The sequence below is a fragment of the Augochlora pura genome, chromosome 3 (genome assembly GCF_028453695.1).
Source record: "Augochlora pura isolate Apur16 chromosome 3, APUR_v2.2.1, whole genome shotgun sequence".
NCBI lineage: Eukaryota > Metazoa > Arthropoda > Insecta > Hymenoptera > Halictidae > Augochlora > Augochlora pura.
In genome coordinates, this window is record NC_135774.1 from 15,103,110 (window position 1) to 15,114,448 (window position 11,339).

At 46.7% G+C, this 11,339-nt stretch overlaps 1 protein-coding gene across 2 annotated transcripts in view; it reads right to left on the minus strand.

Moving 5' to 3' along the window:
* The window catches only part of LOC144478757 (neo-calmodulin), a 119,707-nt gene that overhangs the window by 62,653 nt on the left and 45,715 nt on the right, over nt 1–11,339 (minus strand). Inside the window, exon 1 of one of the 2 annotated variants that reach the window (XM_078196962.1) lies at nt 10,063–10,145. The exons of the other annotated variant lie outside the window; for it this stretch is intronic. The gene's annotated coding sequence lies outside the window, so the exon portion shown is untranslated. Of the gene's footprint in view, nt 1–10,062; nt 10,146–11,339 lie in introns of those variants that run through there. 2 annotated transcript variants of the gene reach the window in all.

Genomic DNA, 11,339 nt, shown 5'->3' on the forward strand with positions numbered 1-11,339 from the left:
ATAGGCTATGATATTCACCGAATTCTCTTTTATCTTCCCCAACGTTTTCGCATTGTTGAAACAATCGTCGGATGTTTTATACTTTGCTTAAGGTAACGAGATAATCTTGTGTGCAATGAGAATATTTAATTTTGTAATTTCACTTGTCGAGATGTGGGAGCAGAAATTTTTTCGTTGGCGATTCTTTAGATTGTAAAAATATATTTATGAGTTATTTAATCAGTGTATGTGGTACTTGCGGTATATATTAATTGTTAATAAGCACTGGACTTTTTCAAGACGTCTATGAATGTTTATGAGGAGTCTATAAGATGTCTTCAAGACGTCTAAAGGATGTTTTAAAGATGCTTTGATAACAAGAGATTTCTAGGACGCTTCTAAGACGTTCATAGGATATTCGAGACGTCTTAAAGGTATCCTTGTGCTATCTAGAATTATTTCATAATCGAAACAAATATCTTTACTTTTATAAACTAATACAAATCTCCTGATAACACCACCTAGTTACAGTAAAGATTATGCTCGTCTCTGACGAAACCAACGTCGACTAAATCCGCGTCGACGAGATCCACGGGATCCCTTTAGGGCGCAACTTCTCCCGAAACCACGCGACGTCGCAAAGCCCCATGAAACGCAGCGCTGCGCGTCGATTAGATCTAGATGCCATCCGCGTGTTCCATTAATTCCCGGCGACCCGGTATATGATTTATGGTTATCGTCGTCCGCGAGCAGCGTCCCGGGGCTGACGGGTCGCTGGACGATCGCCAATCTCGCCCGCGGAAGATCGGCTACGCGCCGGGAGCGGGCCCCGTTTAAACGGATCCGCCGCGCGTCCATCGACGAGAATAATCGCGGACAGTCGCCGCGACGAAAAATGATCGTGCACGGGAAAGCTGTGACGTCAACCGGCGAAACGGGGCAAGTTTTTTTTCTTTCCGCGGAGGAAGTCGCGGAGCGTCGTACGCCGATTTCCACAACGGAAGACCGGCAAGTTCGCGGAAAGACAGACTCTCGGTTTCTCCGTGCACCTGTTGCCAATGACAATAAACTTTCTCGCGAGGCAAAGTTTCTTGTGTTGTTCGATGGCCGAGGCACGCGCTCGCTCGCTCGCCCCACGGTTTTTACAGCGGCAGACAGCGCAACGAGTTCCATGATCTATACGGGGGGTGGATCCCCGTTAACGAAGCGGCCCGCGAACTGGCGCGCTATCAAAACTACGTTTAACAGCCATTCAAACGGCCTCGACGGAGCGATCCGCCTCCCTACGAGGCAATTAAGCGGCTTAACCGCGGAACACCGGCCGCGCCGTGTTCGAACGGACGCGGAACGAGCACACCCCTTCCGACGGTGGAAACCGCGCAGCGCTGTTTTCTTTTTTTCGTGCAGCGTCTTCCAGGCGGAATTTAAGCGGCGTTGGGTTCGCCAGTGATTTAACGAGGAGGGCGATTGCTCCGGGAAGGGGGGAGGTTCGGACGAGATGGGTCGGGAGAACGGTGGCTCTGTTAACCCTTTGCAGTCGGTGCTGTTTCGACCGGAAATCGGAAATACTTGGCCAGTCTTATTGCAGTGTCTCTATTTTATACAACCTTCGAATATTCTTTGTACATCACACAATCTAATTTTGCGACTCGTGTGACAATAAACAGCTCTTAACTATTTTATAAATATAAGTAAACTTGATGAAGATTATTTAAAAACTTTGAACTGCGTAAAAAGAAAGCTAAAAGTACTGGAAAATGAGATCACAGTCTCATAGCATACAAAAATGTGCGACGCATTTAGGGGTGTAATTAATGATGCATTCTGGTTTGGAGTATCGAAACGATCGACTTTCTTTTTAATTTTTGTATTTCACGCGTTTCTTAGTCATTTATTTCCGTAAAAATAACGAAATTGTAATGGAGATCACCCATACTTTTGCGTAATCGATGCAAAATGCTTTGACCACGTTTCTCTCGGTGCCGTATTTCTTCAGCCGGCTGACGCGATATCTGAAGGTTGTGTAAATTTACAATTTCGCAGGTATAAAGCCAGAGCTGAGGGAATTATGAAACATCGATTTTTGACTATATTTCTCAACGCCCCGAGAGCGAAAAAAGAATCCAAAAACTTGGAACTCGAGGCTTGAATTGCTGCAGCTTTTTGTTTCCCTAGTTTCCGTCACAACTAACCTTTCTAATAAGTACGTCTCAATGTTCTTTAATCTGAATATTTTGCACTAATTTTACTTGCAAAAAGTACTATATATCCACCGTGATACAATTTTTAATAATAAATTGTAAAGATATAATAACGTCAATAGAATACTGTGTACTCTAGAAATAATCACTGAATTATTTCTTGATTAGGTTTTGGTGTATTTGAAGCAATACAATTTGCAACAATAAATTACAAAAATATAACAACGATAATAAGTTATTGTATATTCTAGAAATAATTGGCCAGTGGGTATATTTTCTAATTAAGACCACGATATTCCTCTTTTTCTGCTGTTACACCAGAGATAACAAAATACGATATAAAACAGCCGACGTTTTGTTTAAAAAGAATCGGGAAGAGTGCTCGATAAAGTCCAAACGAGAATAGCCCCTGGAAAGCCCGAGCAAGAGAGCCTCGTACCAGTGAAGGAGGACAAGGTTGGCTGAATGTTTTCGGGAATTTCTCGCCGGGGTTGCACGCCGAAAACGATTACACCGAAAACGGCGTGTGTACGCGCGTGTACGCGTGCGCACGCTGGCCGTCCCAGGTTCACGTCCTACTTACGATATCGAACTGCTCGAGGGCAGGGCACTCTCGAAACCGTTTCTGTCATTGACTATTTATCCGCGTACACTGGCACAGCCGCGGTCTTCGCCGGGGCTAACCCCCCCTCGTTGATCGCAATGTCCTCTGCCGGCGCGTTTCGATGGCCGGTACCCCCGGCCACCGAATGGCCAAGAGAAAAATTCCCTGCGGCCGGAACGGTCACGAGAGCTCTCTCCGATAGAATTTTTATGCGACACGCTCGCCCTTGGCGGTTTTAACTTTGCCACGTTTTATGGCGGCGTTTGAGTGGTCTTTTAATCGCGATTCCGGCGCTATTTTTTCGGCAATCGAACGCCCGCGCGGCGCCGTTATTCGACGCACAGTGATATTGGTAATTCCAGACTCAACGTTTTACATTTCTACTGATATTTGAAGAAACATTGAAAGACGAATCTATTTTTTCCTATTATTTTTAATATAGGAATATAGAAACGTATATATATTTCTTTTTCGGTCCGACCATGCATACAAATATGTTAAATGAACTGAATAATTGAAATAATTTTAATACACTTAATAAATTTAAATAACCTAAATGAAGTTAAATAAAATAAATTTAAATATATTACGCTAAATTAAATAAGTCCAGTAAATCAAATAAATTGAATACATCGAATGAAATTAAAGACTGACACGGAATTGAATACTAGTTGAATACTGGCAGATTATGCGCGGCGTTTGAGGAAGGGGATCGCGAGTTATACTAATTATTATGGCGTGAGAGAAAGTACTCGTCGACGAGGAACGAGCAGCGGAGCAATCGAAATAATTGCTCGCTGGAGAAATAGGCTGATCGCCGTGATGCTTGTCATCCGAGGGAATTGCTTCTCGAGGAGAAGGTAGTTGAACGACGGCCAAGTGGAACTGTATGGTCATTCTGGTCGGAGAAAGAGAGCCTGTAATCGACTGTAACGCGGCGTAAAAGCCGCAACAGGAAACGATAACTTTCAAGGCAAGATTCTTCGCGAAAACTCGCATTCGGTGCGAGAGATTCTCAAATCAAACTCCGCGTTACCGTACTTGACTAGTCGAATTTTCGTAGGGCGATGATTTAATTATAATAACGCTGCTTTTTAGACATTTGTCAGGGAATAAATACAGTGAAGAGAACATTGAAAATGTCACAGTTTCTGGTGATTCAGAGCTATGTTTATACCATGATAAAATGTTTAAATAATCATACATATATAAGGCAAGTTTAGGATATTTAATAGAAGACTAGTTTCACCTGTGAACGGGAGACTTTTCAATGAAATTATTTGTATAGTAAATGATGATCCAGGATTGTCATTATAGGAAATGTTTAAAAATTTTATAATAATTGTGAGCAAAATAATAGCGAACTTAATAATAGAATAATTTCTATCTATTTTCTTGTACCATAGATAGAATCTTACAAAAAGTGTTCTAAGGTATCTTGAGAATCTCACAGCACTGCATTATTCATAAAACAGTATATTTTAGTATTATATAAGTCCCGTCTGCGTAAAGCCGCGATTTTCGAAGTTATCTCGCGAAATGTGCAGCAAGCGACCGATTGGGGGTCGAATATCCACTTGCCAAGAGACAGAGAGTGCATGTGGATCGAACAGACAAGTGTTTCAAGAGTTTCGAACAAAGTTTCAGTTTTCGAAGGACCCATCGAAAAATTCATCTACCGAAAATCCGCAATAACTCGATAATATCTTCGTAAATATCGTTCTCCTAAACTTGAACATACAACCATACTTCACTCTAGAACGAGACTAATGCATACTATTCTATAACAATGAAGAGATTAAATTTGCCTAAACCACGAATCTCATTGCAGTATACACTTGGAAAAGGAAAGTATAAAAATTTCTAATAAGAAAACATTATTATACTAACAGAAATAGTAAAATAAAAAATTGAAAACTATTCAATTTTTAACGATAGTTCCAGTGTTAAAACAATGCCACTGCTTTCGTCATAAGTGAGATTACCTACTTGGTTCCACGTGTTCGGTATAAATAAATTAAAATATATAATATAAAATATTGCACAGGAGCTTATTAAATTCTTCGGTGCACTGCACATCGTTTGGGAAAAAGGTGAACTTTTTCCGAGATAAAAAGTTGCGAATCGCTGATGGCGTACGACTCTCGAGATCTGGGAGCCATCTCGGCAAACTTCCTGCGACACGGGCGACTCGCATTTGGCGAAGTCTGACGGAAGAAACGTGACTTCGAGAAGACAGCATCAGCCAGCAGCCAGCTATCTAACACGGGCACGGAGGAAACGTCGTCCTGGCGGCGTGTCGCGACGGTAACAGGAAAGTCGTCGCGGAAAGATTGAATCTCGTTGGTTCTCGCGCTGCAATTCCGCCGGCGCTCGGTTTCTGGCCCAGGACGCGGCCGTGGGGGGATGTTCCGGCAGCTGTATCGGCGAGCCGAGAGAGCGTGGAAGCGTTTCCGGTGAAATACCGTCGGCGTTTCTCAGCCCGAGCCGTCCCGGCGCGCCGTTCCAGCGAATATTTCCACGGGAATTTGCGGACCGTCGACGTAATAGCCTTACGTAAATATCGTTTGTCGGAGTCCCCGCTGCCTCGTGCCGAGTCCTGCCCGCGGAATAATTGAAAGAAGAGCGGCAAGACGCCCGCGAGAAAGAGAGAGAGAGAGAGAGCCCCCCATCCGATTCCGAAAACCGCCCTCTGACCGACTTCTTTAATAATTCCCGGGGACGTCCGACATCGCGAACGGTAAAAATAAACGTGGAAGGTGCGACGACTTCGAAGCGGCGCATACCCCGTCCATTTTCGTCCAGGTCGTCGTAAGATAATTGCCAGGTGGACGGTTGACTATACCGTCTAAAGATAGCGAGGTTGCGGGACGCGTGGGCGGCCAGACTTTTGGAAATAGTCGACAGGATCCGTGAAAAATGCATCGCTCGTCTCACGCGACCGGTGATCGACGCGCGTCTCGGGCTCGGCCTCTCAGGGTCGAGCACCCTCGGGGTGACGATCAATGGACCTCGCGGCGATCGGTATCAACCCTTCGACCAATTAAGGAGGGAACTGCGACCAGATTTTGATCGCCGCTTTCTCCACGGTTTGGCCCTCGTCGAGTATTCGCCGATAAACGCGGTCCTCGTTTTAATAAAATCAACGCCGCGGCGAGCGCGAATGGGAATCGTTCCCGGACACGCAACGCCCTTGTATTAATTGCTATAATTTGACGGACCGGGCAACAGGTCTGATTAGCGGCACACGGCTCGATGCTCGGTGGTGGTTCCCGCGGAATTGAGACGTCTACGCCACGATCGGCATCCCGGACGCGCGGAAACGCCTCGAAGACGAGCAGCGACGACGGGCACGCGACGGGATTAGCTAATGGCGAATGCCATTTTATAACGCGGCGGGCTTCCGTGATCTCGTTATCGGCACCCGCGATCCGCGTTTCCAACCGGACGCGGACTTTGACGCACTCGTTTGCGCGCATTCCGCTCGGAGGTGTCGCGACACGGCACGCGGCCAACGGGGGACCAACGAGGCCGTAAATCAGTGGCCGCGGTTTTGTAATCCGGAACCGTGAATTCCAGAGAGACAACGCGACGCGAGGAACTGCGAAAAATTAGCCGCGAATTAAATGAAATTTCGACGATCCCACCGCGAACGACGCCGCTCCCCTGTCGCTGATGCTATGGCGCTGGTCCCTCGGCTATGCCCGCGAACCGCAGACCGAACTTTGCGACCAGAAATGATTTAGAAGTTAGGATTTATTTGCGCGTAGTCGGCGGAGGCTCTCTTGTTGGAGAAAAGTAGGCGAACGATCGGATATAGATATAATTAGATATAGGTATAGATATAAATATAATTCGATTGACAGATCGACTACTGATTCACATATTATCATTTTCATATAACGTAAGCATGGGCGACTGAGAAATACTGATTCCCACATTTTTTAGTTTAACACGAATGTTGGAAATTATACAGAAATTATATGGAATCGTCAGAAAGTATACAATGATCGAATAAAAGTTATGCATTACACAGAAATTATGCATTATACAAAAATTATGCATTACTGAAATATACGTTCTAAAAAGATTGTACATCCTACGAAAATTACACAGGCTAAAAAGATTATATATTCTGCGAACATTACACTGTTCGAAAAAATTATATATCCTGCGAACATTACACTGTTGAAAAAATTCTACGTTTAAATAAAAATTGTAAATTCTACCAAAAAGGATAGAGAATTCTACGTTTAAATAAAAATTGTAAATTCTACCAAAAAGGATAGAGAATTCTACGTTTAAATAAAAATTGTAAATTCTACCAAAAAGGACAGAGAATTCTACGTTTAAATAAAAATTGTAAATTCTACCAAAAAGGATAGAGAACCTGTGTGGAACCTATACAGAAACGATCGAAACCTATAGCCAGCTCAGCTCGTTAGAATTCCGAGTCTAAACCTCCCAGAGAGATTGACATAATCTAGACAACAAAATTGGTCAGTTAAACGGAAGCCAAGACAGTTCCTAAAAAGGGCTATGATCGACTCAAATGTACGAAACAATTCCATCAAGATCCATCGATCCAGGGACCGACGAGGTCCTAAATACCGCGAACGTAAAACTGCATCGAGATATCGTTTCAATCTCGGGCACTCGCGGTTCATGGTGTCTGTGTCGGGTCGTCCTTATTCCCTCGATCAGGCGTATCAAAACCGAGATCACGCTCTCCCCGTTTCGGCGCACTGGGGGCTTAGCGAACCCTTCGCGCGGCTGCACTGGCAACAAATCAGCGTTAACGAAGACGCTTCTCGCGCACGTTCGACCTCGCGCAGCAAATCGTGCGGGCCGATCGTAAATCCGCCGATCTTCTCGCGCGTCGCGCCGATCGAAACGGCCGTGGTTTTCCGCGCGCGGAGGCAGGCAGCGCGTAACACCGCGAGGAGACGCGCCGCGAGGCATCGCCGACGGACACGGCTCGCCCCGGAAACGTTGGCGCGCCTCGCGACCAGTTCCGTAGTTTCCGGTTTGACTTTTGGCCAAGGAAAAGTTCCGGTTATCTGTGTTAAGTGCACAGGTGACTCTCTCTCCCTCTGCAAGAGCGTGTTCGACACCTCGGCGAAGAAGGCGACGAGTGCAATGCGGTGCGGTCCATGCCAAACCGAGTCGTTTCCTTGGCCACGGGGGGTCGGGGGACGCAACGCGCGAGTGTCCCTGTTCCACGGCGATCGGGACGCACGTGGTGGCCAGAGCCTGTTTTCCAACCCTCGGCGAGGCGACTTGACCTTTCGCAAGACACCGCGCGCGTACGTGCCGCTTGAATATTTCAGCGGCCGGCGCGTACACTACCGGCCAAAAGTACAGGCCTGTCTGTCAAACCTCCTCTCCCCCCCGGGGGGGGGGCGAATATTGTTCCGGGCGGACACGTACCCTCGCCGATTATTCATGCGATTACAGGCCCGCGGTTGGACATCTTTACGCTGTCGGTTCTAGAAAATTATAGCATCGCGCGCGGCCCATCGATTAGCCGCGTTCGCGCTATTCGCGGACACCGTTACGCCGTTTCGTGCGCGCGCGACTGGAATTGTCGGAAGCGCGAGACCGACTTTGACGAGACGTTGGTAAAGAGATCTTGGGGACGATTAAATGATTAGTTCGATTGCCGCGATGAGGGTAGTTCAGCGGGATAATGCGTTCGGTATAATGATTGTAGCGGCTGTTACTATAATTTATGAATGAGAGTAGCCGTCGTTATCATTGTGGACTATCGGTAGACTGCGGATCTCTATGGAAAATAGAAAATGTCTGCGTTAATACTGAAACTATGGAGATCTAAATCTAAAGCTAATTAATAGTGTCTTATAAGAGTGACAAGATTGGACTAACATAAACTTTCTACGATTTTATTATAATATTTATTTGGACGAAGAATTTCGTACACCAATATCTAAGAAAAGCACTTTTATAGCATTAATTTTATACCATCTACTAATTACCGATAACAGACTGGAAAATCAGAAGTCAGTAATTTCAACCGATTAGGTAATCCTAACATTAATTACTGACTATAACGCCTAATCAAATCACCTGCATCTTTTCTAACAATTTAAATAACTCCAACCAAATACGTCAACATTCCCGCTCTCTACAGATCTGTTCACTGTCCCCAACTACGCCTGCTCCTCTCTGCCATGATTAAAAGAGATCCGCGAGTCTAATGATCACAGAACTAGCCCGAGCGTGCACGTGAAAAACGAGGGGGTCCACACGCGTGTCACGTGGCACAGATTCGTGATATTCCGTCTCGAGCATCGCGAAAACCGAGCCCGATCGTGATTCTCGTCTCGTTCGCGACGGACCGTCGCGCGAGAATGGTCCCGGGGAATTCCCCGAATGGACCAGCGACGAAACGTACGCGGAACGTAAGGGAGAAGTGACACGAGCCGACGATTGGTCGGGGGCCCGGAGGACCGTTCTTGGGTGGCGCGATGGGTGCAGCCGTTTTCGCGGAGCTCTCGGACGGGAAAAAGACGTCTCGACGGAGGAAATCCATTTCCGTCGAGAGAGAATCGGGGGAGGAAGGAGGAGAAATAGAGAGAGGAAGTGAGAAAGAGAGAGAGATAGAGGAAGGTAGAGGAAGTGAGAAAGAGAGGTAGAGAAAGATAGAGGAAGTGAGGAAGAGAGATAGAGGAAGTGAGAAAGAGAGATAGAGAAAGATAGAGATAGAGAAAAATAGAGAAAGATAGATAGATAGAGAAAGGTAGAGACAGGGAGCGAGAGGGCGACAGAGAGGGGGCACCCGTTTCGGAGAAGGTACCCACAGCCCCGGAACGTCGATCCGTCCGGACCCCACTCGGGCGAACTCACAGAGACCGAGCCGCGAAACACTTGTTCTTCGCGCCCGCCATTTCTCTGAATAATCACTGAGACGGCCGGCGGCGGGCGGGACGGGCCTCGGCGGGCCTCGGCGGGCCGCGGGTCGCCGTCTCTCTCTCACGCACCTCCGAAATTCCAGTCGTCGCCGGCCAGTCGGCCATGTCCAAAAAAAGCGGACCAATTAATGGTATATCGGGCGGCGAGGGCCGCGGGACACTCGGTCGTCGCGAACGGGAACGGAAGATCGTCCCTTCGGTCGAGGTACCGACTGAAGGGGGGGAGGGGGGACGAAGAGAGAGGATCCGGGGTAATGTATCTCGCAGGAGTTCGCGAAGAGGCTGGAGGATCCGGGGGTACGGTGTGTCACAGTTGGGTGTAAAAAGTAACCGCTTGCGGACTTACGTGCTCGATGGTGGGCAGATGGGCCGTGACTGACACCCTCGGTGCCGCCACGCGTCCCTCGCGCTCCCTCCGCCCTCTCCGTCGATTCGCAGGGAAACGCGCAGGCCCGAAGCCCCGCACGGAACCCACGATCAGAGCTTCCGCGGAGCTTGTCCCGACCCCCGTGAGAGCATCATCCGTGCCGGACGACCCAACGAACCGACGACCAATGTGCTCTAACGTGCACCTTCCGCGTTTACTCGGCCAGCCGTCCTCGCCCAGGGTGAACGGCTCGCCCTTCGACCTCAACCCGGACACCTGCCACTGTCGCCGGCACCTTAAACTCGGCGGGGCTTCGTTCTTCGAAGATCCCTCGCCGAAGATCTCGGTCTTGCTCTTTCTTTCCGTTAATTAATTGCTCAACAACCGCGGTTCTACCTCGAACAAGTCGACCGGTGTTAATCGAATCCTCGTTTCGGACCGACGATGCTTCTCCAGCCTCGCGTGGGATGCGGCTGAAAGGGTCGGGGCGATGGAAATATTCGGGGAAATGTTTCGGTTCCGCGGATCGCGATCAGAGAGTTTCGATGTTTTATTTAATTTCTCGTTTCGGCTTTGGTTATACCATTTTTGTTCACTCTGATTTTACTCTTTTGTTACTTCAACGATTTTATACTGCATTATTTTTTATTATGCTGTATTATTTTTTTATTATGCTATATTATTTTTTATTATTTTCTGCAGTATTTTTACTTTATTTAATCCTCTTTGTAGTCATACGTTTTCTGTTTATTCTAGTTTTATTTTTTATTATTTCAATGGCATGATACTGAATTATTTTCTATATTCTTTTGACTCTGTTTTACCTTCCCAACCACTTCTTACTCATACTCTTTTTATTTATTCTATTTTTATTATCTTCTGCATTCCTTTCAGTTTATTCACCTTCTGCTATCGAGCAACGACTCTAGGCCACCATTGAAAATTGTTAAAAAATTTTTGAAAATACTTTCAACAAGTTCATCAACATTTAAAAAACTATTAAAAACGCGACCATAACAGGAGGCATGAAATTCATCTTTTCCTATATAAAACGCACCAGGTTAAAATAAAAATACTGTGAGAAAATCCATTTTGGACTTCGAGTTAAGCTGGTTCCGACAGCAAAGGGTTAATTATCTCGATCCAATCGTGTCGCAACAATACTTTCTTTCCAACGTGCCACATCGCGTTGCAAAGTCGCAACAAAGAAACTCTCCCCCCCCCCCCCCCCCCCCCCCCCCCCCCCCCCCCCCCCC